General features: G+C 43.4%; 2 protein-coding genes across 2 annotated transcripts in view; one reads left to right on the top strand and one right to left on the bottom strand.

Moving 5' to 3' along the window:
- The window catches only part of GTF2IRD1 (GTF2I repeat domain containing 1), a 1,520,245-nt gene that overhangs the window by 22,902 nt on the left and 1,472,020 nt on the right, over positions 1-25,323 (bottom strand). The gene's annotated exons all lie outside the window — the stretch shown is intronic.
- The window catches only part of CALN1 (calneuron 1), a 138,052-nt gene continuing 125,807 nt past the window's right edge, over positions 13,079-25,323 (top strand). The window contains exon 1 of the mRNA XM_083479667.1: positions 13,079-13,226. The gene's annotated coding sequence lies outside the window, so the exon portion shown is untranslated. The remainder of the gene's footprint in view (positions 13,227-25,323) is intronic.

Raw genomic sequence — 25,323 nt, 5'->3', positions numbered from 1 at the left:
CCCTGCGCTTGTGGGGCTCGTTTTGTTTTTGTGGTACATATGTAAGTTATATTTACATTCTGAAATGTGCCATAAATTGCTTGGATAATAAAGTCAAACAAAAATGAAGATTGTTCCAGTTACAGATAGGTAGCCGTGTTGGTCTGCCATAGTCAAAATAAAAAAATTCCTTTCAGTAGCACCTTAAAGACCAACTAAGTTAGTTCTTGGTATGAGCTTTCGTGTGCATGCACACTTCTTCAGATACCTTCTTCAGGTATCTGAAGAAGTGTGCATGCACACGAAAGCTCATACCAAGAACTAACTTAGTTGGTCTTTAAGGTGCTACTGAAAGGATTTTTTTTATTTTAAAAATGAAGATGAAACTGATGGCGATGGAGCAGCAGCCAGGCTCAAAAGACCAATCAGGAAAGTTCAAGCCAGGAGAGAAGGGCCAAAAAGCAAGTTAAAAGAGCTGGAAAACAAAGCAGGAGGCAAAATTGAAAAATAACCAATAATTCAGGAGCATACCTAGAACTCAGGGAGACTCAACCTTGTTGCTCAAACAAAGCTCAACTAGAACACGGACCACCACCACCATGGACATCCTGTTTTGTCTCTATATGAGTGGAGACAGCGAAGGCTGGTATATTAGGGCAGATGGGGCAATGCCCTGCCAATCTCACTCTGCTCTCAACCAGCCATCTCCCTGCCTTACAACCAGTCCAGAGGTGGCCCTGACTGTCAGCTTCCTCCACTTCCTCCTCCATTTCAGTGTTGCCCTTGTAGAACTCAGCAGGGAGGAAGTGGAGACCAAAGTTGGCTCTGCCTGCACCTACAGTTGGGCTCCCTGACTCCTGCTCTGCCAGTCCAAATGGGCACCAGCTACCATTGGGCAGAGTCAAGTGTAGGGATACGGAACCTCAGGCCCAGGGGCCAGTTGTGACCCTTTATCTAAGGAAATATATTCTGGTGAGGCTGTTGCCATTTATCTCCCAGGGGTGCCCCCTCTCTCTGCCCACGTGTCATCACAGAGACTTCTGAAGGACTTTCTTGTCTTGATGGGGGGAGAGAAGAAGATGGTGACCCAATGAGACTGCTAACAATGTATCAAAAGCCTTTGCAACCAACCTAAGGTCAAGTTAAATGAGATTATCTCAGATTTATATAAAAGATTATATATATGAGGCTACCGGGAGAGCACCAAGGGTTAGAAGGGCACATGGAAGATCTAACCCAGGGTGTACTATAAATGGGAAGCTATATGATCAAAACCTCCACTTAGAGCAATATCAGCAAGGGAATTTCAACAGGCAAAGCATGTGCCATAATATTGTATTGTGTTCATCTCAAAGAGCCCCCAAATTCCTTTTCTCACCTAAAACATCCCTTTGCTCAGCATTCATTTTATAATCAGAACACCCTGTACTATTCACCCTCTTCTTGGCTGCTGAAACCAGCATTGCTTATTGGTTCAGCTCCAGGAAAGAAAGAAAAAAAAGCCCTCCCCTCTCATCTATTGGCTGTAAGCCTTTGGAAGGTTGGCAGTGCCGTTAAAGCTTTTATGCTGATAGAAGTTGAAAGACGATAATCAGAGACATATAAAACCAAGTAAAATGCAGTCACCATGCTCTGGAAAGCCCACGTTTTAACAGCCTGCAATGCTAAAGGAGTGTCTAGTCTGATTTAATTTTAAGGGAGCAAACTGGTAATGGATTGTAAAATGTATGCGGAAGCTGTATTGCTTTCACCTGTGCCAGAGTTTCGTCTGTATGTCCGAAAGGGATGTATACGTGTAAACTGAGATGAAGTGGTGGCTGGTTCATTCTGGCAAATGGGTCAACTTAATCCAGTTCCCAATGGCCTTGGTGTCATCTTCCTCCTCCTTAGTCAGTGTGGTGTAGTGGTTAAGAGCGGTGGACTCGTAATCTGGTGAACCAAGTTCATGTCCCCGCTCCTCCACATGCAGCTGCTGGGTGACCTTGGGCTAGTCACACTTCTATGAAGTCTCTCAGCCCCACTCACCTCACAGAGTATTTGTTGTGGGGGAGGTAGTGATAAAGCGGGATATCAAATCCAAGCTCCTCCTCCTCCTCCTCCTCCTCCTCCTCCTCCTCCTCCTCCTCCTCCTCCTCCTCCTCCTCTTCTTCTTCTTCTTCTTCTTCTTCTTCTTCTTCTTCTTCTTCTTCTTCTTGTCTCAGCCTTTCCCTTGCATAATTCAGCAGGGAGGAGGAGGATAGGGATCAATCTAGCAATCATTGGCTCTGCCCATCATTGGCTCTGACTCCACCCACTGTCTACTTTCCACCTGCTTCTTCAATGGCACTAGCCACCACTACTGAAATAGTTTTCCTCTGTGTATTGAAAGCTCGATTCAGATTTCTTGCCTGCCATTGGCTGACTCTGTGGCCTCTGGTCTAGCCACAATCTCTCTGCCTCACTTGCACATCTGTAAGATATGAATAACAGACGGATCTTCTTGTCCTCAGGTGTGGTGGAATAAAAACCGGCCACACTAGCCATCTTCTTTTTGTGGTGAGAGGGCATACCCTTTTGTATTTCTCCAAGGACAGCAAAAGTGCACTGATTAATAAGATTCTAGAGGTGATATAAATCCCTTGAAATCCTAAATTTGTCCTCTCCCCACAGATTTCCATTTCAGCCTAATGATTTTTTTCCAAAGGTATTCTTGTCAAGCCGCAGAGTACATTTGGAGTTATGATGTTCTGCGTTTTATGCTGTTCAGTAAAGGCTGCCCCTTGAAATATGGGACATCTGTTGCCCCTGCAGGAGGCAGAAAAGTCATCATGCAAAATGCACCATTCCCTGCATCCCATGCTACAAAAAGACGCAGAGCTTTGATCGTGATGGACGTGGCAGATGGGCAGGGGCATAGCTGATCCTTTAGGAGGCAAATGGTAAGAAAGACTGAGTGATGTAAATGGCAGATGGAAGTGGAGCAGAGGAGACAACTGAAAGCATCGATGTGGTTGCTTGGTTGGACATAATCTGCTTTGAAAAGTGATAGGTGGAGCCAGAAATTAAGCAAACTCTCCAATCTCAGTCCTTGCATAGCATTGTTAGCATGTTCTGGGCATGTGAATGTTTTATATAGCACAATTAAGTCCACCACTCCCTCCCAACCTTTTTTTTTTGGGGGGGGGGAGCATTATGCATCATTCAAGCTTTTTCCTATCCATGTGATAACTGTAGTGTAAAAAAGAAGAAGAAAAGGAGCTCATTTAAGTGCTTCTTCTTCTGCACTAGGGAGATGTTCTAATGAAAATCCCACAGCTCTCCAGAGCATCATCACGAAGAAGAGCCATTTGATCTCAACAAAAGTTAAAGAAGTTAAAAATAACTCGGGGGGGGGGGAATGTGTGGGGAGGGGGGAATCGCTCCCTTGTAGCCATGTCTCTCTGTGAGATTGATTCATTTTGACATGAAGAGGGCAGCGGCACACACAGATGCTGGAGTGAGGGACTCTTTGACTGAATGGGTGTCAAACTGAAAATGCAGCATCCGTATCTGGAATCACCAGATGTGATGATCAAAGATAAAGATGACAGGCAGGAAGTGATGCAAGCAGGAATTACCTGTTCGTAAGGCTGAGCTACGCGGAGGACCACAAATGACAACATTTTGGAGGTCCCAAGTCGCAAGGTGGTTAGATTGGTCCCAACTAGGGCGAGGGCCTTTTCAGTACCGGCCCCGACTTGGTAAAATACTCTGTCACAAGAGACTAGGGCCCTGCGGGACTTGACATCTTTCCGCAGGGCCTGCAAGACAGAGCTGTTCCACCTGGCCTTTGGTTTGGACTCAGTCTGACCCTTATGTTTCCCTCCCCTTATGGTTTTGATCTATGGGCTACTTTTAAAATGAGGCTGCATTTTAAATCGTATTTTTAACCTGTATTTTAAATTCTGTTTTTTCACCCCTATTATGTTTTTATTGTAATTTTACTGCTGTTAGCTGCCCTGAGCCCGGCTCTGGCCGGGGAGGGCGGGGTATAAATAAAAATTTGTTGTTGTTGTTGTTGTTGTTGTTGTTGTTGTTCTTCTTCTTCTTCTTCTTCTTCTTCTTCTTCTTCTTCTTCTTCTTCTTCTTCTTCTTCTTCTTCTTCCTAAATGTTCACAAGGATCATGTGGCGAAGGCATCCTGGGAACTGGGCCACATCTGAAGTATGTTTAAAGCTGTCAGTAGCTACTAGGCAATGGGACACGGGTGGTGCTGTGGGTTAAACCACAGAGCCTAGGACTTGCCGATCAGTAGGTCAGCAGTTCGAATCCCTGTGATGGGGTGAGCTCCCGTTGCTCGGTCCCTGCTCCTGCCAACCTAGCAGTTTGAAAGCACATCAAAGTGCAAGTAGATAAATAGATACCACTCTGGTGGGAAGGTAAACGGCATTTCTGTGTGCTGCTCTGGTTCGCCAGAAGTGGCTTACTCATGCTGGCCACATGACCCGGAAGCTGTACGCCAAATCCCTTGGCCAATAAAGCGAAATCAGTGCCGCAACCCCAGAATTGGCCACGACTGGACCTAATGGTCAGGGGTCCCTTTACCTTTACCTTTAGCTACTAGCCATGATGACTATGCTCTTCTGTTAGTTGCAGGCAATAATGCTTCTGAATACCAGCTGCTGGAAATCATTGGAGTGGGGAGTACTCTTGTGTATGCAGGCTGGCCAATGTGAAAACAGGATGCTGGACTAGACGGTCAGTGGCAATTGGCTCTTTATATGCACGGATTCCACGCAGGGCAGCAGCTGTTTGCCTCGCTTTTATAGGACAGTTTATTTTAATGCGTTACAAAAAGCCAAGCCAAGCAAGTGCAGAGAGCCTTTGGGAGCGGGGGAATAAAATAACTCTGCAGGCTGCATGGACTCAGTCAACCGGTTCTGTTGACCTTTCTCTCTCTGTCTCTCTGGCTTGGAATTTTAATGACTATTCAATTATCATGTTGACATAAAACTCAAACATTAGAAGTCCCACTTGAAGGAGGAAAGGTTCCTGACAGGACAATTTAAAAGGCCTTGGTTAAAGAAAAGAAAATCCATAATATAATAATTACCCTTTTCGTAGATCTACTCTCTCCTCACCACACCTTCAGTGGCTTTTGAAAGACTGTTTAATTTTCAAATGCGATTATACTAAATCATCTTTATTGAGCATTACATTCAGCAGACGAATCTTACTGTGCTTCAAATAGTTTGCCAGGATTTTACAACAGGTTATCAAAAAGCCCATCGCAACAGCGGACCATGAGTGCTTCCAATCACCCTTTATTTCTTAATTTATTCCCCCCTTTTTATTGCGATTTTCAGAGAAAAGAAACAGAGTTTATGTTAATTATTTGGCACACAAGGCAGGTGTTGTGTGTAAAGGAAAGACAGAGGTATGGGTACTGCCCACAGGTTTAGATACTGAAACTATAGAGATATGAGGGAAGAGGCGTAGGAAACTAAAGATATAAAAGATTCATATGAGGATACCAGAACAAAGAGAGAAGTTATTATAAACAAGACAATTAACATCAACAGCTGAGACTAGGAATGAGCAAATCTGTCAATTTCAGTTTCTCAGGGTTTTTTCAATCTTAAATTAAGTTCTCCATGTTTCCACACCAGGCTGTTATTGTTGTTAAAAGGTCCTCATGAAACTTCATCAGGATTTTTGTATGATTCCTGCCCCCCATGTACAGAGTTTTCTGTGCAATTTTGCCTAATATACACATTTGTACAAACCAATTTTCCCTAATACAGTGCATTTTTGCATGTTTTTTTTTCCCAATCAACATATACATCCCCCCCCCACACTTTACTGTAGCACGTTATTTTTTTACATACACACTACTTGGCTAGAGAAGAGGTGCAAAGTTTGAATGATGGTTGCATTTCAGTTTGCGTATTCTTTGGGAAAGTGTGAATTACCGTAAGTGGGTTTGCCTTTAAATGTGAACTGAGTTGAACTTTTCTTCCATTCCTGGTTGAAGCCATGATCATCTTCCCTCCGAATCTTCAGCCCCTGGGTTAGGCTTGACCTGGGAGTGAAGCTGCAGCCAGCTGGTGGCTGTGCCCCCTGCTCAGCTGGCTCAGGAGCAACCCTAAGGAGAAGGTGGTGTTGACACTGTCACTCTCACCTCAGCCCTAAAGGCCTGGCCCGGGTGTGGCTTCCCTCAATGAGAGAACCTGTTGTGGGGGCACCTGTTTGTGCCTGTGGCGATCACACAGGGTCCCCAGACGTTTGACGGTCTATTGATCCCAGTGCCACCACTGTGATTGCTTCCTCGCTGCAACCAACCTGTTTCTCTCGGGTACACACGGAGTCCAGACAGTTGTTAACATTAAACCAAATAAACAAGTTTATTTTATAAGCTGTATCAAGTTTTTGGTTTCAGATAATCTTTCTTGTCAGTTTCTTAATCTTAGTTTCTTTACTGGCCTATACCTTCCTATTAACTGCTAACTGATTATACCAACTGTTTAACTGACTCCTAACAGATTCGCTCACTCACTCACATCAAACTATCCCAACCCACAGACGCATCCTCTCCCTCTCTTCTCTAACACCCGGCTGACTCCTTAACAACACTAACTCTAACTCTAACTCCTCCCCTTGGGTTCCCACTGGCCAATCACTTCACATTCCTTTAACCCTTTCCTTATGACCCAGCATGATGTCACCTTCGAGGGCAAACGCCACAGTGCCCCCTCAAAAAAATGTGCCCAGGGCAATGGCCCTCACCAGCCCCTCCTCCATGCTACGCCACTGCCCAGCAGGGCAAGGCGGCATTTCTCATTTTGCCTCAAAAGGTGAAAAAGTGCAAACCGGGTCAAATATATGGTAGAAATGTAAAGAAAAAGAAGGTACTTTTTATCATATGTGGTGGGAATGTAGAGAAGTTAAAAAAAATTCGGGAAATGATATATAACGGATTGAAAAAAATGTTTAAAATGACATTTGTAAAAAAAAACCAGAAGCATTTTTGTTAGGGATTATAGGACAAGACCTGCCCCCCCAATCTATTTATGTATGCTACAACAGCGGCAAGAGTCTTGTTAGCACAAGGATGGAAGAACGAGGAAATCCCGATGAAAGAACAGTTGCAATAAAAATTTATAACTATGCGGAATTGGCCAAATTGACATATAAACTGTGTGACAAGGACAATCATGACTTCAAGGAAGAATGGGAACTTTTCACAAACTACTTAAAAAGACAACAAAATGACTCGTACTCCTTGGCAGGTTTTGAATAAACGTACACAAATTTATTAGTTGAATATATGATAGACAAGGCAAGGATATGTATAATTTTATAATATGCAGAGAATAATATGTGTAAAGAAACCAGAGAGGGGAGCTGAGGGAAGTCCTGGGTGGGGGAGGGGAAAAAAGAATGTAATTGAATAATGTAATTGAATATATATATATATATATATATATATATATATATATATATATATATTAAAAAAGGTGAAAAAGTGCACAGCCTATCTCCACTGGTGGCATCAGTTACAGGGATTTTCAAGAAGGGAGTGTGTTGTTGTGCTTGCAAACTTCCTTAAGGCCTCTGGCTGTCCAGTGAAAGAACAAATAGACGGGCCTTGGACCTGATCCTGCAGGGCTTGCCTTATGTTCTCAAGGCAACAGGAGGATCTTAGATCATTTTTGCATGAGCAGAGTAAACGACCATCAAGACAGTTCTAGTCTCCCGACTGGGTTTGGGAAGAAAAGATCCAAGATTCAAAGCTCAGTTTGGGTCTTTTGAAGCAAGGCACACATATCCATTCATCATTAGTCCTCTTCCTTTTTATCTTCTCCTTCAACACCTACTGCTGTTTTCAATCTAAATCACAGGATCGCTGCCTATTTTCTTTCACTGAAGCATATATATATATATATATATATATATATATATATATATATATATGAATGAATAATGGAACCCTTGCAATTATCATGCAGGGATCCTGTCAGTTGAATCATTGTTATTTAAAAATAAATGTCTCTGTCTTTATGATTAATGCAGCATTACAAGACATATGCCTTCAAAAATCATGAGTCAGACCTCATCAGTACGAGGGGATTGGTTTTAAAAATTCATTTACAGTTATATGCAGTAATAACATATTAGGTTTCTTTCTTTTTCTTTTTAACTATCAATCTCTTTCTATGCTACCTTTTTACAATGGTATAAAAGGTGGGTTGCCCCAGATTTAAAACAAATGAACAAACTGCACTGAAGCTGATCCTAAAAAAACGAACTCACAACAAAATCAGCAGTGGCAGAGACATAATCAATCATGGACAGAGGAAGAGCAAAAGCAAAGCCATAATAATAATAATAATAATAATAATAATAATAATAATAATAATAATAATATTGTCTTCACCAACCACATAAAAGCAGGCATTCTGGGGACAACACATACTTTTTTTTCAGAATGCTGATCTGAATCCTGAGCCCCGTAACTAAGTAGCTTTTGTTGTGGACACTTACACACTTCATTTCAGCTACAATGCAGCTCAAAGACGAGCCTCTCTAATGGAACAAAGGAGTGTGTGGGTGTATGGGTGATACCTGAGATCTTCTGGTGCCAAATCATTTAGGGTTTAAAGGCCAAAGCTGGCACCTTGATTTGATCTGAGAAAGAAAGTGGTAGGCACATATCCTCCCAGTGCCCCAATTTTCCAAGGACAGTCCCAGAATTACAAAAGCCACCTCAGCTTCTGATTTGAAGGCAGTGAGTTTGGGGGGAGGGGGAGCTCAGAGACTTTGTGGGTGCCTGGGGAAGACACCAAGAGCTCTTCAGAGCTCAGGGGTTCCATGCTGGTGATTCACACCCTGGACCACATCTCCTGTGAGTCGCTCCCTGGAGGACAAAAACTATGGACAGAACTGCAGTCCCTCAGTACTACCTTCTGGAACCCATCCAGCAGGTGGAACTGAAGCCACCACTAAACAGTTCTTGCCAAGTCCAGAAGAAGGATGAAAGCAAGGACTCCCTTGTCTTTATTGATCTATATGCCATTCTGTGACACTTTGGGGCTGAAAAGCAGAGTAAAGATGCTTTAAATAAGAATGTCCCCATTTTCCATAGGATGTCCCTATTTTCATTGGAGAAATTTTGGAGGGTATGGAGTTATCCAACCCCCGAGCTGTCTGAAGACAATCCTGAATAGGGAAGGTTTTTTTAATGTTTAATGTTTTGTTATGTTTTAATTATGTTGGAAGCTGCCCAGAGTGGCTGATGCAACCCAGTAAGATGTGTGGGGTATAAATAGTCAAATAATTATTACAATCATTTTGGATACGACGTCCCTATTTTCATCGGAGAAATGTTGGAAGGTATGGCCTCTGTTAATCTAATGGTTACACTTTTCCTCACAGCTGATGCTGGCAAAAGACCTTTCTTTCTGCTTTTCCTATCACTTGAGCATTTTGTCAGCCCTATGCTTACTCTTTGGCAATTCCCCTAGCACTGAGGTTTCCAAGAACCTGGCTGTCAGATAACCTAATGGAAGGCATTGTGAAAAGTGAGAGGCACAACTTGCTGGTCAATGACAGAGGTTGCCAGAGTTGACCCACAAGGGCCAAAGAAAGATCTGGTGCCCAAACCAGAAGAATCTCCATCCTTGATATAGCCCATACTTCGTTGGAGTGGAGAGGAGGAAGGAGAGAGAATAAGGCTAGTTAGCGGTGTTGTTTTGCTATGCTAAATACTCCAACTTGGCCTCCTTTGATTTTGAGGTGTTAATTATTTTCCCAGAGGCTGAAAGAAAGCTTATTTAGCTGCCTTCAAAGCTCAGTTGTTCCTTCTTTGTAGATCGCTTCAATCAAACGTGTTTCTATCTCTTGCCATATTTATTTCTGCCTTCTGCTCCTGTAATTGGCTATACACGCTTTAAAAGCCTGTGCTTGTTGAGCTAGCATTTTTCTCTAAGTTGCTGGAAATGGCAGAATCTCTCCCTCTGGAGCACAAACCTCTTCTCTCTCCCCTAGTCCAAGTTACCAATTGTACTCCCTTTGGGATTAACCCTTTAAAATGTACTTCTGCATTGTAATTGCACGTACCATTGCCTTTTACAGAGCTACAATTCCCAGAGTTCACATAGAAGATGGACTGATTGTTAAACCACTCTGGGAACTGGAGCTCTGTGAGGGGAATAGGGATCTCCTAACAATTCTTAGCGTCCTTAACAAAAGACAGTTCCCAGATTTTGGTGAGGGTGGGATAGTCATGACTATTAAAGTGATGTGTTTGTGCTTTAAATATACAGTGCTCGTTAATCTCTGCTGAGCTCTGTTTTAAGCTACATTTTTAAATTTAATTATGTTTTCAGCTGGCTGACATTTCTTTCTGACATTTTATATGCTCTTAATATGTTTTGTACACAGTTTTATTGTGCTAATTCTTATTACATCATGTGGATTTTAAAGGGTCTTTTTGTCCTTAAATGTTTTAGTTATTTTTTTATGGGAAGCTGGGATATAAATGTAACAAGTAATGAATATTAAACAGAATAAGCTAGAAGAGTTGTAGAAAATAATTTTTGTGTTTTAAGGGATAGATAAAATAGTGTGGTTCTAGTTTATAGAAGAAGAAGAAGAAGAAGAAGAAGAAGAAGAAGAAGAAGAAGAAGAAGAAGAAGAAGAAGAAGAATTTATATGTGCTGTAAGCTGCCCAGAGTGGCTGGAGAAACCCATCCAGAGGGACAGGATATAAATAAAGTCGTCGTCGTCGTCGTCGTAGTAGTCAGATTCATTCACAACTTGATTGCAGGTGTTGCCACACAAAGATTGATTACTTACAAATGCAGAATGGGTATTATGTGGCATCTGTAACAGAATGAAATGGTCAAGTGGACATATATGAGATAAGGCAATATCACAGGTGAACGGGTCCCAAGCTTTAAGGCCTTTGTCTACTAATAGTAACATACTGAACTTGGCCTGGTAGCAAACCAACAACTAGTTCAGATCTCTCAGCGCTGGTGTTACATGCCAGCAAGGTCTCCATCCTGTAAGCAATCATGCTACAGAATGGGGGGGGGGGTGAAGCAGTGACCCACGCTCCCCTTGCAGCAGTGATCCCAGGGTTCCCCGTTAAAAGGGTCTTGAGGGGAGGCATTGGACATACGCCAAGAGGTTGTCATTGCTCTCCCCTGCGATGGTGGTGAAATGGGGGGGGCGGGCTCTCTGCTTGAACATATGTTCCCCAGAGCCAGCCCAATCCCTGCACATTCTGGATAACCCTGATGTCTCCCAGATCCCCTGCTGGGGACTGGGAAGGATAAACGCCCAATGCCTGAGCTAAGGTCTCCCTACATCTGAAACTTAATGAAGTTGTGGCCAATTTTAATTCCATAGCAACTGCCCCACCCCATCCCCCCAAAAAACACAGCCCAATGAAGATCAGCATGTACTGAATACTCAGTGCTTGTTTGGGAAGGGCAGAAAACTGGAGTTGAAGTGGAGGCTGAAACAAGTTTCTGGAAGAGGAGCACTCCACAATATAGCATTGTATTGATGGGTCGGGCATGATTCACCACTACTGGAAGGAACAACAAAACAATCGCAGCGGAGAAGATAGTTGTGATATTCCTGCCCCCTGACCACATTTACACACTTCCTCCATTGGCAGTCCAAGGGCTCATCCATACTTCCACTTGTTCTGTGCTTCCTCAGCACAGATCCATGTGGTTTTTCTTTAGCCCTGTTGCTTTCTCCTGGGAAACCGGTTGTTTCCCACAGAATCATAACAAATGTCCATTGGCACAGGAGAAGCAGAAGATGCTGAACAAAGGGAAGTGTGGTTAAGTCCAAAAACTATGCACAGAGTAACATTCAAGGTTTTTGCTGCCAGCGTGGTGTAGTGGTTAACAGCAGTGGACTTGTAATCTGGTGAACCGGGTTCACTTCACTGCTCCTCCACAGGCAGCTGCTGGGTGACCTTGGGCTAGTCACACTTCTCTGAAGTCTCTCAGCCCCACTCACCTCACAGAGTGTTTGTTATGGGGGAGGAGGGGAAAGGAGATTGTTAACTGCTTTGAGACTCCTTCGGGTAGTGATAAAGCGGGATAGCAAATCCAAACTCTTCCTCCTCCTCCTCCTCCTCCTCCTCCTCCTCCTCCTCCTCCTCTTCTTCTTCTTCTTCTTCTTCTTCTTCTTCTTCTTCATTTCAGTTTGGATTTTTACAATGTTGTGCAGTTGTGCACACTAGAGAAAGGGGATGACGTTGTCTTCACCCAATTGCACATTAACTGATTTGTTTCCTGGCGCCTGCAACCCCACCTGACTCAAGTTCATCTGGACATGGGCTGTCTTCTGCACATGTGCAATGGCTGTCTAGAGTGTCGGACTGGGACCTGAGAGACCAAGGTTCAAAACCTCACCCAGCCATGAAAGCCCATCACTGTCTCCAGAGGTGGAGCTAGCTGCTCCGGCACCTGGAGCGGCCCGCCGGGGTGGGGCTAGCCACCCGTGGGGGTGCAGCGGTGCACGTCCCAGGGGGTTGCCGCCCATGGTGATGTCACCCACCCTCAGGGATGACCACACCCACCTTGCTCTGCCTCTGACTGTCTCTCAGCCTAATCTACTTCACAAGGTTGCTGTGGGGATTAAATGAGGAGGCTACCTTGAGCTCCTTGAAGAAAAAAGGAGGGACATAAATGCACTAAATAAAGGCAAACCCCACGCAGCTTACATTTGCAAATCAGGTGGAAGCTGCTTTGTGGGAAACTGCATCAAGCAAGCAAGAAGATACAGGAAGCATAGGCATAGTAGCTAACAGCATGTGCACTCACTGCAAAGAGGCTGCTGGATGAGGCCAGTAGCCCCTCCAGCCCTGCATTGTGCTCTCAGAGTGGCCAGCCAGAAGCCTCTTCCAGGAATCCCACAAACAGGACCTAAGCGGAACAGCAACTCTCCCCTCCTGCAGCCTCCAGTAGCCGGTATTACATAACTGATATTCATAGACATCTACTCTTGCACTCCTTTCATGTTGAAGCATTGCTTTTCTACCTTTCTACTTTCAAAAGCCTCTTCTGTGCCTTTAAGATTACCCTCTCTTATTCCAAGCAGAGCCTCGGCTCCTTCAAGACCATCCAAATCTATTTTTAGCCAATACCACCAGGATCCCTTCCTGAACGCCAGCGGCCCTTTCAATTACTACAGCTAGGATCCGGTCCAAAACTCTCTTCAGGTGCCTTCAGATTAAGTCAATCTGCCTCCTTTCCCCATAAGGTAAGATTTATATGCTTTTCCTAGTTCTGCTGCAGTGCTTTGCCACCTTTGGGATCGAGCAAGCTGCCTTTCCCCCAGCTGCATTCAGGGGGGAGAACTGTAGTCTATCCCTATTACACCCCCCCCATCCTACGGGTGTGCTTCTGGGGGGGATATGTTAGCAGTTCATTGATGCAGGTGAACTGGGTGAGTTGACCTCACCTTTTCTAAAACCCACTCCAGGATGCTTTGAAACGAGGTATCGTTTTACAAATGAAATTGGGCACCTGCATCTTTGCAATCCGACTTGTAGCCTCTGTTTATTTGGGTAGAATTTTCCCCAGTGTAAATGACCACTTTCATTATTGAGATATGTGTTTACTTTTGGTTCCTCGGGAAGGATTTGGACAGGAGTTGTCTTGCTGCTTTTTTAAAACAACATAAGGCTGAAATATTGGACGCGGGGAGGACTTGCACATGTATCATGCTGAGAGCATGTCCCACATAAATAGTTGTTTACATGGAGAGAAGGAGCCTCATGGATAATTATCATGGGATAATTTGGAAATGGAGGGTGGGGGGAGTTGTTATTTAACCTTGATTTTTTGCCCCTTTAAAAAACATCCCATTTGATCTGATTGTTTACTTGAATCAGATGCATCTTCTCCCAGTTGTGGAAACTTTTTCAAGCATGAAGTATTTAAAGCACTTGATCTGGAAAACTACATTCACATCCACACCATACAAGTAAAGCACTACCATACTACTGCAATAATCATGGTTTCTTTCCAAGAATCCTGGGAAGTTTAGTTTGTTAAGGGTGCTAAGGGCTGCTCAGAAACCCCTATTCCCCTCCCAGAACTACAACTCCCAGACTTCCTTTGTTAAACCACTCTGGGAACTGTAGCTTTGTGGGGGGGATATGGGTCTCCAAACAATTCTCAGTACCCTTAACAAACTACAGTTCCCACGATACTTTGGGGAACCTGTGGCTGTTAAAGTGGTATAGCAGTGATTTAAATGTATGGTGTGAATGTGGTTGTTAAAGTGGTATAGCAGTGATTTAAATGTATGGTGTGAATGTGGTTGTATATTTAGCATTTAAAGAGCTATTTAAGGTTCACTCAATGACATATGCCCAGTCTAACTTGGTTTCCCTCCCCACCTCTTTACTATGCTAAGCTTCCATATCACAGGTGGCTTATGAAGATTCCCTTTAATGTAGGTGCTACTGTTCAGTGAGGGACGTGGGTGGCGCTGTGGGTTAAACCACAGAGCCTAGGGCATGCCGATCAGAAGGTCGGCAGTTCGAATCCCCACAACGGGGTGAGCTCCCGTTGCTCAGTCCCTGCTCCTGCCAACCTAGCAGTTCAAAAGCACGTCAAAGTGCAAATAGATAAATAGGTACCACTCCAGTGGGAAGGTAAACGGTGTTTCCATGCGCTGCTCTGGTTCTCCAGAAGCAGCTCAGTCAAGCTGGCCAAATGCCCCGGAAGCCGTACACTGGCTCCCTCAGCCAATAAAGCGAGATGAGCGCCACAACCCTAGAGTCGTCCGCAACTGGACCTAATGGTCAGGGGTCCCTTTGCATTTACAGTGAGCTATCTGAATCTGTCTGGGGCGCACAGGATCAGTAGGGCAAACCTCAGGGGGTCAGCCTGCTTGGTAACCTTTCCCAGAAGAGAGCTAACTCCACTGCTGGCTATTTGGATTGATGGGGTGGAAGGCAGGGAGCCGAATCCAGAACCAATGAGAGGTAGGACTTCTAGTTTTGATCCCATCCTCCTCCCCCTCCCTGCTGAGTTCTAGCAGGGCAACGCTGAGACTAAGAAGAAGCTGACAGCCATGACCAGCTCCTGAGTTGGTTGTAAGTAAGAGGGTTGGGAGATAGGTATTGGCTGGTGGCAGATTGGCATTGGTGCCCTCACTCACCCTAACAGACCAGCCTCCATAGGTCAACTGCTTGGCTGAACTGCTTCCCCCACAGGTCTTTATAAGTGGTGGTCAGGGAAGTCAGCACCATGGATAACTCCCAGTGAGCCTTGCTGATTGGAGACCTCCCTCCTATTGTAGCTATACAGTGGTACCTCTGGTTAAGTACTTAATTCGTTCTGGAGGTCTGTTCTTAACCTGAAACTGTTCTTAATCTGAAGCACCACTTTAGCTAATGGGGCCTCCTGCTGCCGCCACGCCGCTGCTGCACAATTTCTGTTCTCATCCTGAAGCAAAGTTCTTAACCTGAAGCACTATTTTTGGGTTAGCGTAGTCTGTAACCTGAAGCGTATGTAACCTAAATTGTATGTAACCCGAGGTACCACTGTATAGGAATGGATCTGAAGGCAGATCCACACCATACATGTTTAGGCAAGTCTACCCAGATGTTTAGAAAGCTGAGGTCATCTTAATCTGTTTTTTAGTATTTTAACCATTGTATGTTTTAAAGCAGGGTTGTAATTTTTTCCCTTGATTTTACTGTTTTATCTTTTGTCAACCTATCTGAGGTTTCTTACAGCGGTGTGTAAATTTTATGAAATAAATAAACAACACATCTACAGCACATTAAATACTTGTTCAAACCACATGACTTCCCCCAAAGAATCAGGGGAACTGTAGTTTTCCTATAACTGAAATACCGCTCCTAGCACCCTTAGCAAACTACAGTCCCCAAGATTTTTTGGAAGGAGCTATGTGCTTTAAAGAGGGACGCGGGTGGCGCTGTGGGTTAAACCACAGAGCCTAGGACTTGGCAATCAGAAGGTCGGCAGTTCGAATTCCCGCGACAGGGTGAGCTCCCGTTGTTTGGTCCCTGCTCCTGCCAGCCTAGCAGTTCGAAAGCACGTCAAAGTGAAAGTAGATAAATAGGTACTGCTCTGGCGGGAAGGTAAACGGCATTTCTGTGCACTGCTCTGGTTCGCCAGAAGCGGCTTAGTCATGCTGGCCACATGACCCGGAAGCTGTACGCCTGCTCCCTTGGCCAATAAAGCGAGATGAGCGCCGCAACTCCAGAGTTGGCCACGACTGGACCTAATGTGCTTTAAATGCTAATTGAATATGTTTTAAATGTATAGTGTGGATGGATCTGACCTTGGCTGAAAGCTAAATCTGAAGCCTTCTCAGGAGTGAAAGAAGCAAAGTGTGGATGAGAGCCACATACTGTGGCCTTTCTCTAGGAACCCGCCTCCCCAGCACAAAATGGGAAAATCTAAATAGCGTTGGAGGCATAACTTTTCATTAGTACCACAGAATAGAAATAAAAGGTTGAACTCCCCCTCCCACCTGCTGTGACCTCAATAACCATCGGACCCCCAGGGAGAGATATTTGCATTTCAAACTAATGTGTATGTTAAATACAAAGATGCATCTAAAGTCACTTCTAACTTGATCAAGTAAGTTAATGTTTCTTGGTCTGTTCGTTAATGAACTCCCTTTCTTGATTAAGCCCTGAAGCCAGTTTTGTCTTTTCTTCCTGCTTTCTCAACCACGTATAGGAAACATTTGACCCTCCAGGTGCTTCTGAACTGCATCTCCTACCATCCCTAGCCACTGACCATTCTTGCTGAGGCTGGTGGGAGTTGTAGATCAGCAACGCCTGTAGGGTTACACCTGCTGTATCCCAAAGATCCTAAGCTTCCACACATAGCTCCTGTTCATTGAGTTCTCATTTTCTGAACCATTTCTACCAGATATATAGCTATTTGCCCTGCAGTGGGAAGTGGTTCCCTAGTACCAGACTAATACCCCAATTCTCTCTTGTACCAGATAGAAACGCTTACAGGACACTGGAATCAGTTTCAGATGTGTATCAGATACACAGCTTCTTGAGCAAACATGGTAACAGTTCCCACCAGTTATATTATAACTGAAGTGTCTGAATGTCTTCAAGGGCAGCCCATATATAATGCATTACAGCCATCTAGCTGGATGAATACCAGGGTTTGGATAACTGGAGTTTGGGCTATCTGACCAGAAAGGGGACAAAGCTAGAGTAGATATATATGTTACACTTTCAGGTGTCATAGGACTGTTGGCTAAATATCCAACTCTTAACCAAGGAATACTTCTAGGTTAGCTTCATCTATTAGCAAATGCAAATTAAAACAGAGTTTAAAAGTCAAAGAGTGTCTTTATCAACTAGTCCAATTAGTGTTGTTATGAGCAGTTCCTAAATTCAGGGATTTACTGTACCAGGAAATGTTCAAGTTGCTCAATCAGCAATTTCATCACCCTTAATAGGATAATCGCTTTCCTTGAGTGATAGGATAATCTCTCTCTAGCAGATTGTACCTCCAGACAAAGATAAACTGTGATTAAACAGTCAAAAGACCTTGTCTATTTGATGCAAACTTGTAGCATCCTGTAAACCTTTCAAGCGAAGGAAAATAGAAGCTTTTGACCTTATGTTAGACTCAGCCCAGCCAAGTCAGGCGGTCATAGGTCTTTGATATCAGAGGTAAGCTGCATTCACCATGGCGGTTTGTTCCATTTTCCTGATGTTTTGCTAACTGTTAGTATGTGGATTATATTTGAGCTTTCGCACAACATAAATACCATTTCTGGAAATATAACAGAGTATAGCTCAAAGTTAGTGCTTATTTCAGTCTTATTTGCAAATTAGCTCTTTTATGGAAGCAAACTCAGAAATGACCATTCAGTTTTTTCAGTGTTTCACTATATTTCTGGAAGTGGCCATTATTATTATTATTATTATTATTATTATTATTATTATTATTATTACAGTGGTACCTTGGGTTACATATGCTTAGGTTACATATGCTTCAGGTTACAAACTACGCTAACCCAGAAATAGTGCTTCAGGTTAAGAACTTTGCTTCAGGATGAGAACAGAAATCGCGCAGCAGCAGCGGGAGGCCCCATTAGCTAAAGTGGTGCTTCAGGTTAAGAACAGTTTCAGGTTAAGAACGGACCTCCGGAACGAATTAAGTACTTAACCCGAGGTACCACTGTATTATTATTATTATTATTATTATTATTATTATTATTATTATACCCCAGCCATTCTAGGTGTCTTCCAACACATATAAAAACATAATAAAATTTCAAGCATTAAGAACCTCCTGATATAGGGCTGCCTTCAGATGTCTTCTACAAGTTGTGTAGTGTAAAAGTTATGCCTTCAGGCAATGGAGTTATGGCTATGCAGCCTACCCCTCCCTCTTCCCAGGCCAAGGTGAATAGGAAGGCCTTGCTGCATCACCATCCCCTGGACTCCCATAGCACCAAGTAGATGAGGCAGTTTTGCCTCAAAGGTGGCCCCTATCCAGCTCCAGAACCTCAGTAGCAAGCTTTGGAACCAACCCATCACCTTGAAAGATGCTAAAGGGGAATCAGTGGGCTGAAACAAAACTGTTCCCCTTCCTGCACCTAATCGCCCACTGTGACCAAATTAAAGACCAAATTAAGTAACATGGTGGACCATCTAGTGCAGGCATGGCCAAACTTGCCCTCTAGATGTTTTGGGACTACAATTCCCATCATCCCTGACCAACTGGTCCTGTTAGCTAGGGTGATGGGAGTTGTAGTCCCCAAACATCTGGAGGGCCAAGTTTGGCCATGCCTGATCTAGTGCCACCAAGCAGCTATTTAGCATGGAGTAGGAGACATGGGACATGGGTGGCGCTGTGGGTTAAACCAGAAGTTTGGCGGTTTGAATCCCCACGATGGGATGAGCTCCCGTTGCTTGGTCCCAGCTCCTGCCAACCTAGGAGTTTGAAAGCATGTCAAAGTGCAAGTAGATAAATAGGTACCGCTCCGGCGGGAAGGTAAATGGCATTTCCATGCACTGCTCTGGTTCGCCAGAAGTGGCTTAGTCATGCTGCCCACATGACCCGGAAGCTGTACGCTGGCTCCCTCAGCCAATAAAGCGAGATGAGAGCTGCAACCCCAGAGTCGGTCACGACTGGATCAAATGGTATGGGGTCCCTTTACCTTTACCTAGGAGACAAAATCAACCCACAAGCCAAAACATGTGTTATCCAAACATTCCTACTCAGGCCGTAAGTGAGCAAATAAATCACACTGAGAGACAGGGAGTGTAGGTGCTGCTGCAAAGAGAAGTGAGTGGGAGGTGGTTGGCCAGCCCTTAAATAGGAGGCTGCCTCTTCTGGTCATTGAGCTACAAATGCACCCTGCCAGCCAGTAACAAGGTGGAATGAATGGCAGAACAGGGCTGTTGAAAATATTATGAGCAGGACAAAGTTACATTATGAACCAAGTAATTGCAACATTACTCTTCTGCTCTTTTTTGTTGCTAGGAATGGGATTTATGCATCGTACACACATTGCTTTTCTTCTCCTCTCCTCCCTAATGGGACAAACCTTGCAATGTGTGAATCATGTGTCCTGCGCTGTTCTTATTTACATTTATTCATCACTTACATAAAATGCCTCGAAGAGACTGACAATGGTAAAACAAGAACAAGGACATACAAATGCAAAGGTTGAAAACAACACTACTTGAATAAAATGGCATTATTTATGAAAAGTGCTTATCTGGCGATATCATAGGAAGGGACAACAGCCTAGGGTGTCGTTTTGTCATGTAGGTGGTGTGTGTGTGTATATTTTATTAATTGATATTAATAATAATAATAATACCATATGATCCCAAATAAAAACTAAATGTTGCCTCTTCACCCAGGTCTTAAAGGTTGATAATGATGGTACCAGGTGTAATAAGTTTTGGTTCTCATTTCTCAGAAGAAGCCACTTCACTGTAGTTCAAATGAAAATGGTCTCCCGAGCGGCCGTTCCCTACCTGGAGGCCCACTGCTGGAATTCTTTCTAGGATGGCTATGCGTAAAACACTCCCAGACCCTTATAGACCCTACCTTCCCCTCAGGTAGACAGAACCTTGTCTGCCCATAGAAAATCCCAATCTCTAACTGAGACAATTTACAGTCTGATCCTACTGACAGATAAACCCTATCTGAGTCCACTCAGATAGCGAGAGACTATTTCTGTCTACTCAGACAGAATGTCCCTAACTGTGATCCTTGGTCCCAGTCTAACCCGAAGAATATCCAGGCTTGCTCTCTCTCAAATGATCCCTATCTGGCCATTAACTGTCAGCATCTAAGGTCCACTTTCTCTCTCCTGAATGGCTGATCGACACACCACCTTCCTCTGGTTCCTGGGTCACCAGGAGGCAGACTAGGAGGCATCACAGAAACCTCTTTCAGAAAGAAGAATGGGAAGTCGGATGAATTCCCCAAAGTTCTCGATTAGAGGGTAACAGCTGCACAAACAGTTAATCTTTCCTCTGTAGCCTGTGACTTGAATTGGTGTAATTTCACATTTGTTAATGGAAAACTCTGCTGGGAGACATTAGCTACAGTTCCATTGGAATGATGGGATTTTCTTTGATGAAATGTGCATTTGGGATTAGCGGAAGGCGATTTTTAAAAGGGGTTTAAGTTTTAAGTAGAAACAGACAAGCATGTTCCTTAAGAAAATCCCAATCAAACATAATCTAAACTCACAGTTATGTGTGGTATTGGGTTAATCTTGAAAAGAAGGGGTCAAATACTCTATTAAATATTGGTCTGTAACACCATGCAGTTACAGTCCTTTGAAATTCTTCCAAAATAAAGACCCATCTTTTCTAATATACATTGTTTTTTCACAGCCAGCCAGTTTTGAGGCACTAAAATGCTAGAGATGAAGTCTAGACCAGGCTTCCTCAACCTCGGCCCTCCCTCCAGATGTTTTTGGCCTACAACTCTTATGATCCCTAGCTAGCAGGACCAGTGGTCAGGGATGATGGGAACTGTAGTCTCAAAACATTTGGAGGGCTGAGGTTGAGGAAGTCTGGTCTAGACCAGCGGCAGCCTATGTGATGCCCTCAAGATGTTGTTGGACTACAACTCCCATCAACCCTATCTGACACGGCTAATGATCCAGGAAAAATGGATGTTGTAGTCCATCAACATTTGGAGAGCATCTTGTTGGTTACCCCTTCTCTAGATTATTCCTTTGGATAAATCTAAAGGTGTCCTGCCATTTCCTCTTAAGAAGTCATTGATAAAATTGCCTTTGTATGACAGACATCTCATCAGGTGCAGCCCATAGTTAACTATGAGAGGCATTCTGTGCATTGCAGTGTTTTACTGCTTTGATCTTTTGAACTGCTCATACCTGATTTATTGGTAAATGGATAGTTACAATCTAATTTTCATACAAATGTTTATTGTATTTGTACAACCCTTTAATCATGCTGTCAATGAAACAGTGTGTCCTCAGGTAACAGCTTCTCATTAATGCACACATTAAATAGATTTATTTCTATCATCCCTGTAACAATGCATCAGTGCTCTCACCTTATGCTGCAGATGGAGGGACATAGCTTAGTGGTAGGGCTTATAGAATCATAGAATTTTAGATTTGGAAGGGAACATGAGGGTCATCTAGACCAATGCCCTGCAAAGCAGGAATTTTTTTTGCCCAAAGTGGGGCTCAAAGCCATGATGCTGACATTAAGAATGCCATGCTCTACCAACTGAGCTAACCCAGATATCATGCTTTGTAAGCAGAAGGTCTCAGGTCCACTTCCTGGTATTTCAAGAGCCAAATTCAATATCTGCACATTTCTAGCCATGAACTGGGCTTTTTATCTGCACCTCCCAAACCAGTGTTCCACCTTTGTTCTTCCACAATGTTCCAATAAAGTTCTCAGCTGAAGAACTGCAACAAGATGCATTTAAAAGTGTGTTTTGCGAGGCAATGGCCACATTCATGCCATGAAATTAAAACATTATTGGACTACTTTAACACTGATGGCTTTTCCTAAAATAATCCTGGTGTTATAAGAAAAAACTGCTCCTTTTTCCCTTATGGGGTATCCAAGAGCCCATATGGAGTCCTTAAGTAGGTTCTCTATGGGTAGGAGAAAATGACAGAGGCCAACCAGAGAATATTGAGAAGCAAAGCAGCTAGTGAGCATGATCTTTATTAAACTGTTGCAATAGGGTCCCCCGCTTACCCCACACAGAGAGGGAGGAGAGTAACCTAGAACAATGGTTTGCAAGCTCTTATATAGACTTTTGAAAATTACCTCCCCTGTAGCTCAAGACTACCCCCCAAACATCATACATACATCACTGAAGGGGCAGTCTACCGAAGAAAACCTTTCTGCCAGGATACCTGATAAGGGTCACTGGTTGCTTTTACCTGGGCATCCTGGCCATTCTTTTGTGATGGTAAATACTCAGTTCCTGAATCCAGGTCACAGGCTCACCCTATTCGTACACAGATACACCCTTAAAACAGGATTTGTGAGCAAAGAGACAATGGGAAGGCTTTCCCATTTCCTTACTCCTTGCAGAGAAACATTTGAGGACAATTTGGGAGAGTCAAAATGGTTTCAGGATTGCTCTCCTGTACCATTTCAGGCATGTTTACCTTGTAAATTTATGAACATATGATTTTTATATATGAGACCTTAGAATTCCTATAACACTGGGAGCTGTAGTTAGCTAAGGGTGCTGAGAGTTGTTAGGAGACCCCTGTTCCCCTTACAGGGCTACAATTACAGATAGGTAGCCGTGTTGGTCTGCCATAGTCAAAATAAAAAAATTCCTTCCAGTAGCACCTTAAAGACCAACTAAGTTAGTTCTTGTATCTGAAGAAGTGTGCATGCACACGAAAGCTCATACCAAGAACTAACTTAGTTGGTCTTTAAGGTGCTACTGGAAGGGCTACCATTCTTAGAGTAGTTCAACAATCAATCCCTCTTTCCAGGAACCTCGGGGAATTGTAGCTCTGTGAGATGAATAGGGGCTTCCTAACAACTCTCAGCTTCCTTCACAAACGGTTTCTCTGGCTTTCCCCCCACCCTGGAAACCACCATGCCTAGTTTGGCAGTATCTCAAGAGGAGGCCAAATATATGTTTTAAAAAATGGCAATATCACGCTATTTTCCTGGGTGCTTTTCTGGGCATTGTACATATTGCTGTGATGAGCCTAAATTGATTCCTTCCTGCTCCTGCAACATTTCTCTGTAGTTTAATGGACTTACTGAGTGGGCCATAAAATATAATGTGAAAAATCTAAATGAAATATATAGCATCAGGGAGGGAATGGCAAATATAGTTATAATGATATTAAAACCTTGAGCACATTGAGGTTTATTTCTGTGATTTAATATTCTCCATTTAAAAGGAAGGCTTTTGTTGCATTAGTGTTTCAGATAATGTTGTCGGCCTCCAAAAATCCCAATGAAGTTAGGTTTATGAATCGGTGGCCATCGGGCAGCCAAAGCTTTCATTTGTTTTCTGTTATACTGTCCAGTATATTCCCACCTGGTGACATAACCATGTCAGCAGCTCTCAGTAACAAATCATGGAGGTTAGAACATAAGAACAGAACTGAAGGTTGTATGTGTGAGAACCAAATTAACAGATCCAGTCATCCTTGTCAATGGATATCAGTGGCTGCTAGCTGCAATGGCTATGCTCTGCCTCCAGAATGCTTCTGAAAATATTTGTGGAAGCCAAGGGAAGGGAGAGAGTTCTTTTGTTCAGGTAGGTCCTACTTGCAGATTTCCCACAGTGGTTGGCCACTGGGAGAACAGGGCGTTGGACAAGGTGGGCCACTGGCCTGACCCAGCAGCTTCTTCTTATGTTCTTATTCCCATTCCTGCATATAGTCTAGAGGACAAACACATTTAAAGAGGGTCATCATTGATACCTGGCATGGCAGCGTCTGGAGTTCAGAAAGGTTCTAGCATGGTCTAAGCTTGAAATGGGCTCCATGCATATATGAAAAGTTCAAAGAGCATCCACGTGCGACATCTTTGTCCTTTGGGAAAGAAAACATGAATGTTATTTTTCTTTACAGTGGTACCTCTGGTTAAGAACTTAATTCATTCTGGAGGTTCGTTCTTAACCTGGAACTGTTCTTAACCTGAGGTACCACTTTAGCTAATGGGGCCTCCTGCTGCTGCCGCCGCCGCCACCCCACTACCGTGCAATTTCTGTTCTCATCCTGAAGCAAAATTCTTAACCTGAGGTACTATTTCTGGGTTAGCAGAGTCTGTAACCTGAAGCGTCAGTAACCAGAGGTACCACTGTATTTCTTTATTTCATAGCTCAGTTGGTAAAGCATGAGACTCTTAATCACAGGATCATGGGTTTAAACCTCACCTTTGGCAAAATAATAATAATAAAAAAAAATTTCCTGCATTGCAAGAGATTGGACTAGATGACCCATGTGGTCCCTTCCAACTTCACAATTATATAATTCTATGATAATTCTATGATTTATTTCACATTATTATATTGCATACGACCATTTACTTCCAGGTTCTCTGGGGGTGCACAAAATTTCTTTCAATTTTTGTGCTGCATTTGTTGCTCTTCCTGTGCAGAGTAGAGCCAATGAAAATAAGGAAGACTTGGGTCCATTAATTTCAGTCCGTCTGAACTTAGTAAGCTAGAATCGCTTGTTCGTAGCTTTTTAGAAAACCTCAATAAAAAAATGATTCAAAAGGAAAATACATGCCTAGTTAGGCTACCTGAAAGGTTTAGCAGCTGCTGAAAACATTGCCGTGAACACACCATATAAAAAGCATATTGGTACTACTGGCTATTTTATTTGCAATGCCTCTGTTCATGTTGACTTTTCTTCAACCGCTTGCACTGCAGACTGAGTTGATAAACCCAAGATCTCATTTCTGGTTAGCCACAGCCGGTTCAGATCCTATCAGTACATACACTCTCATGTATAAATCCACAAATGCCAACGGGGGCATTAAAAATTGATGCCCACTTGAGAGCGGCCAACTGCCTTGTAGATTCTTGAAAAGAAAGCAATCCAATCCAATGGGAATTGAAGGTTCAAGTCTCCAGGTTTATTCCGTCTCTGCCAGCACTGCAACTTGGTCTTCATTTTGCTGGGAGAAAAAGAAATACTTCTTCATGTTTCTAGAGCAGTATTTTTATATTAACGAGCAAAATGCAGCCGTGCGGATGTCATTATAAGCAACCTTGCTGTATCTCAAACCACAGTAATCTAGAAAATAGTTCAAGACAGACACATTGAGATGATGGAAAACTGATCCTGTAATAAAGTGACAAGTGTGGGTGTAGCTTAGGTGCCAGAA

Source organism: Podarcis liolepis (genome assembly GCF_965112155.1).
Source record: "Podarcis liolepis genome assembly, chromosome: 16".
NCBI lineage: Eukaryota > Metazoa > Chordata > Lepidosauria > Squamata > Lacertidae > Podarcis > Podarcis liolepis.
The sequence above is the reverse complement of the archived record's forward strand: the minus strand, read 5'-3'. Positions and strand labels throughout refer to the sequence as shown.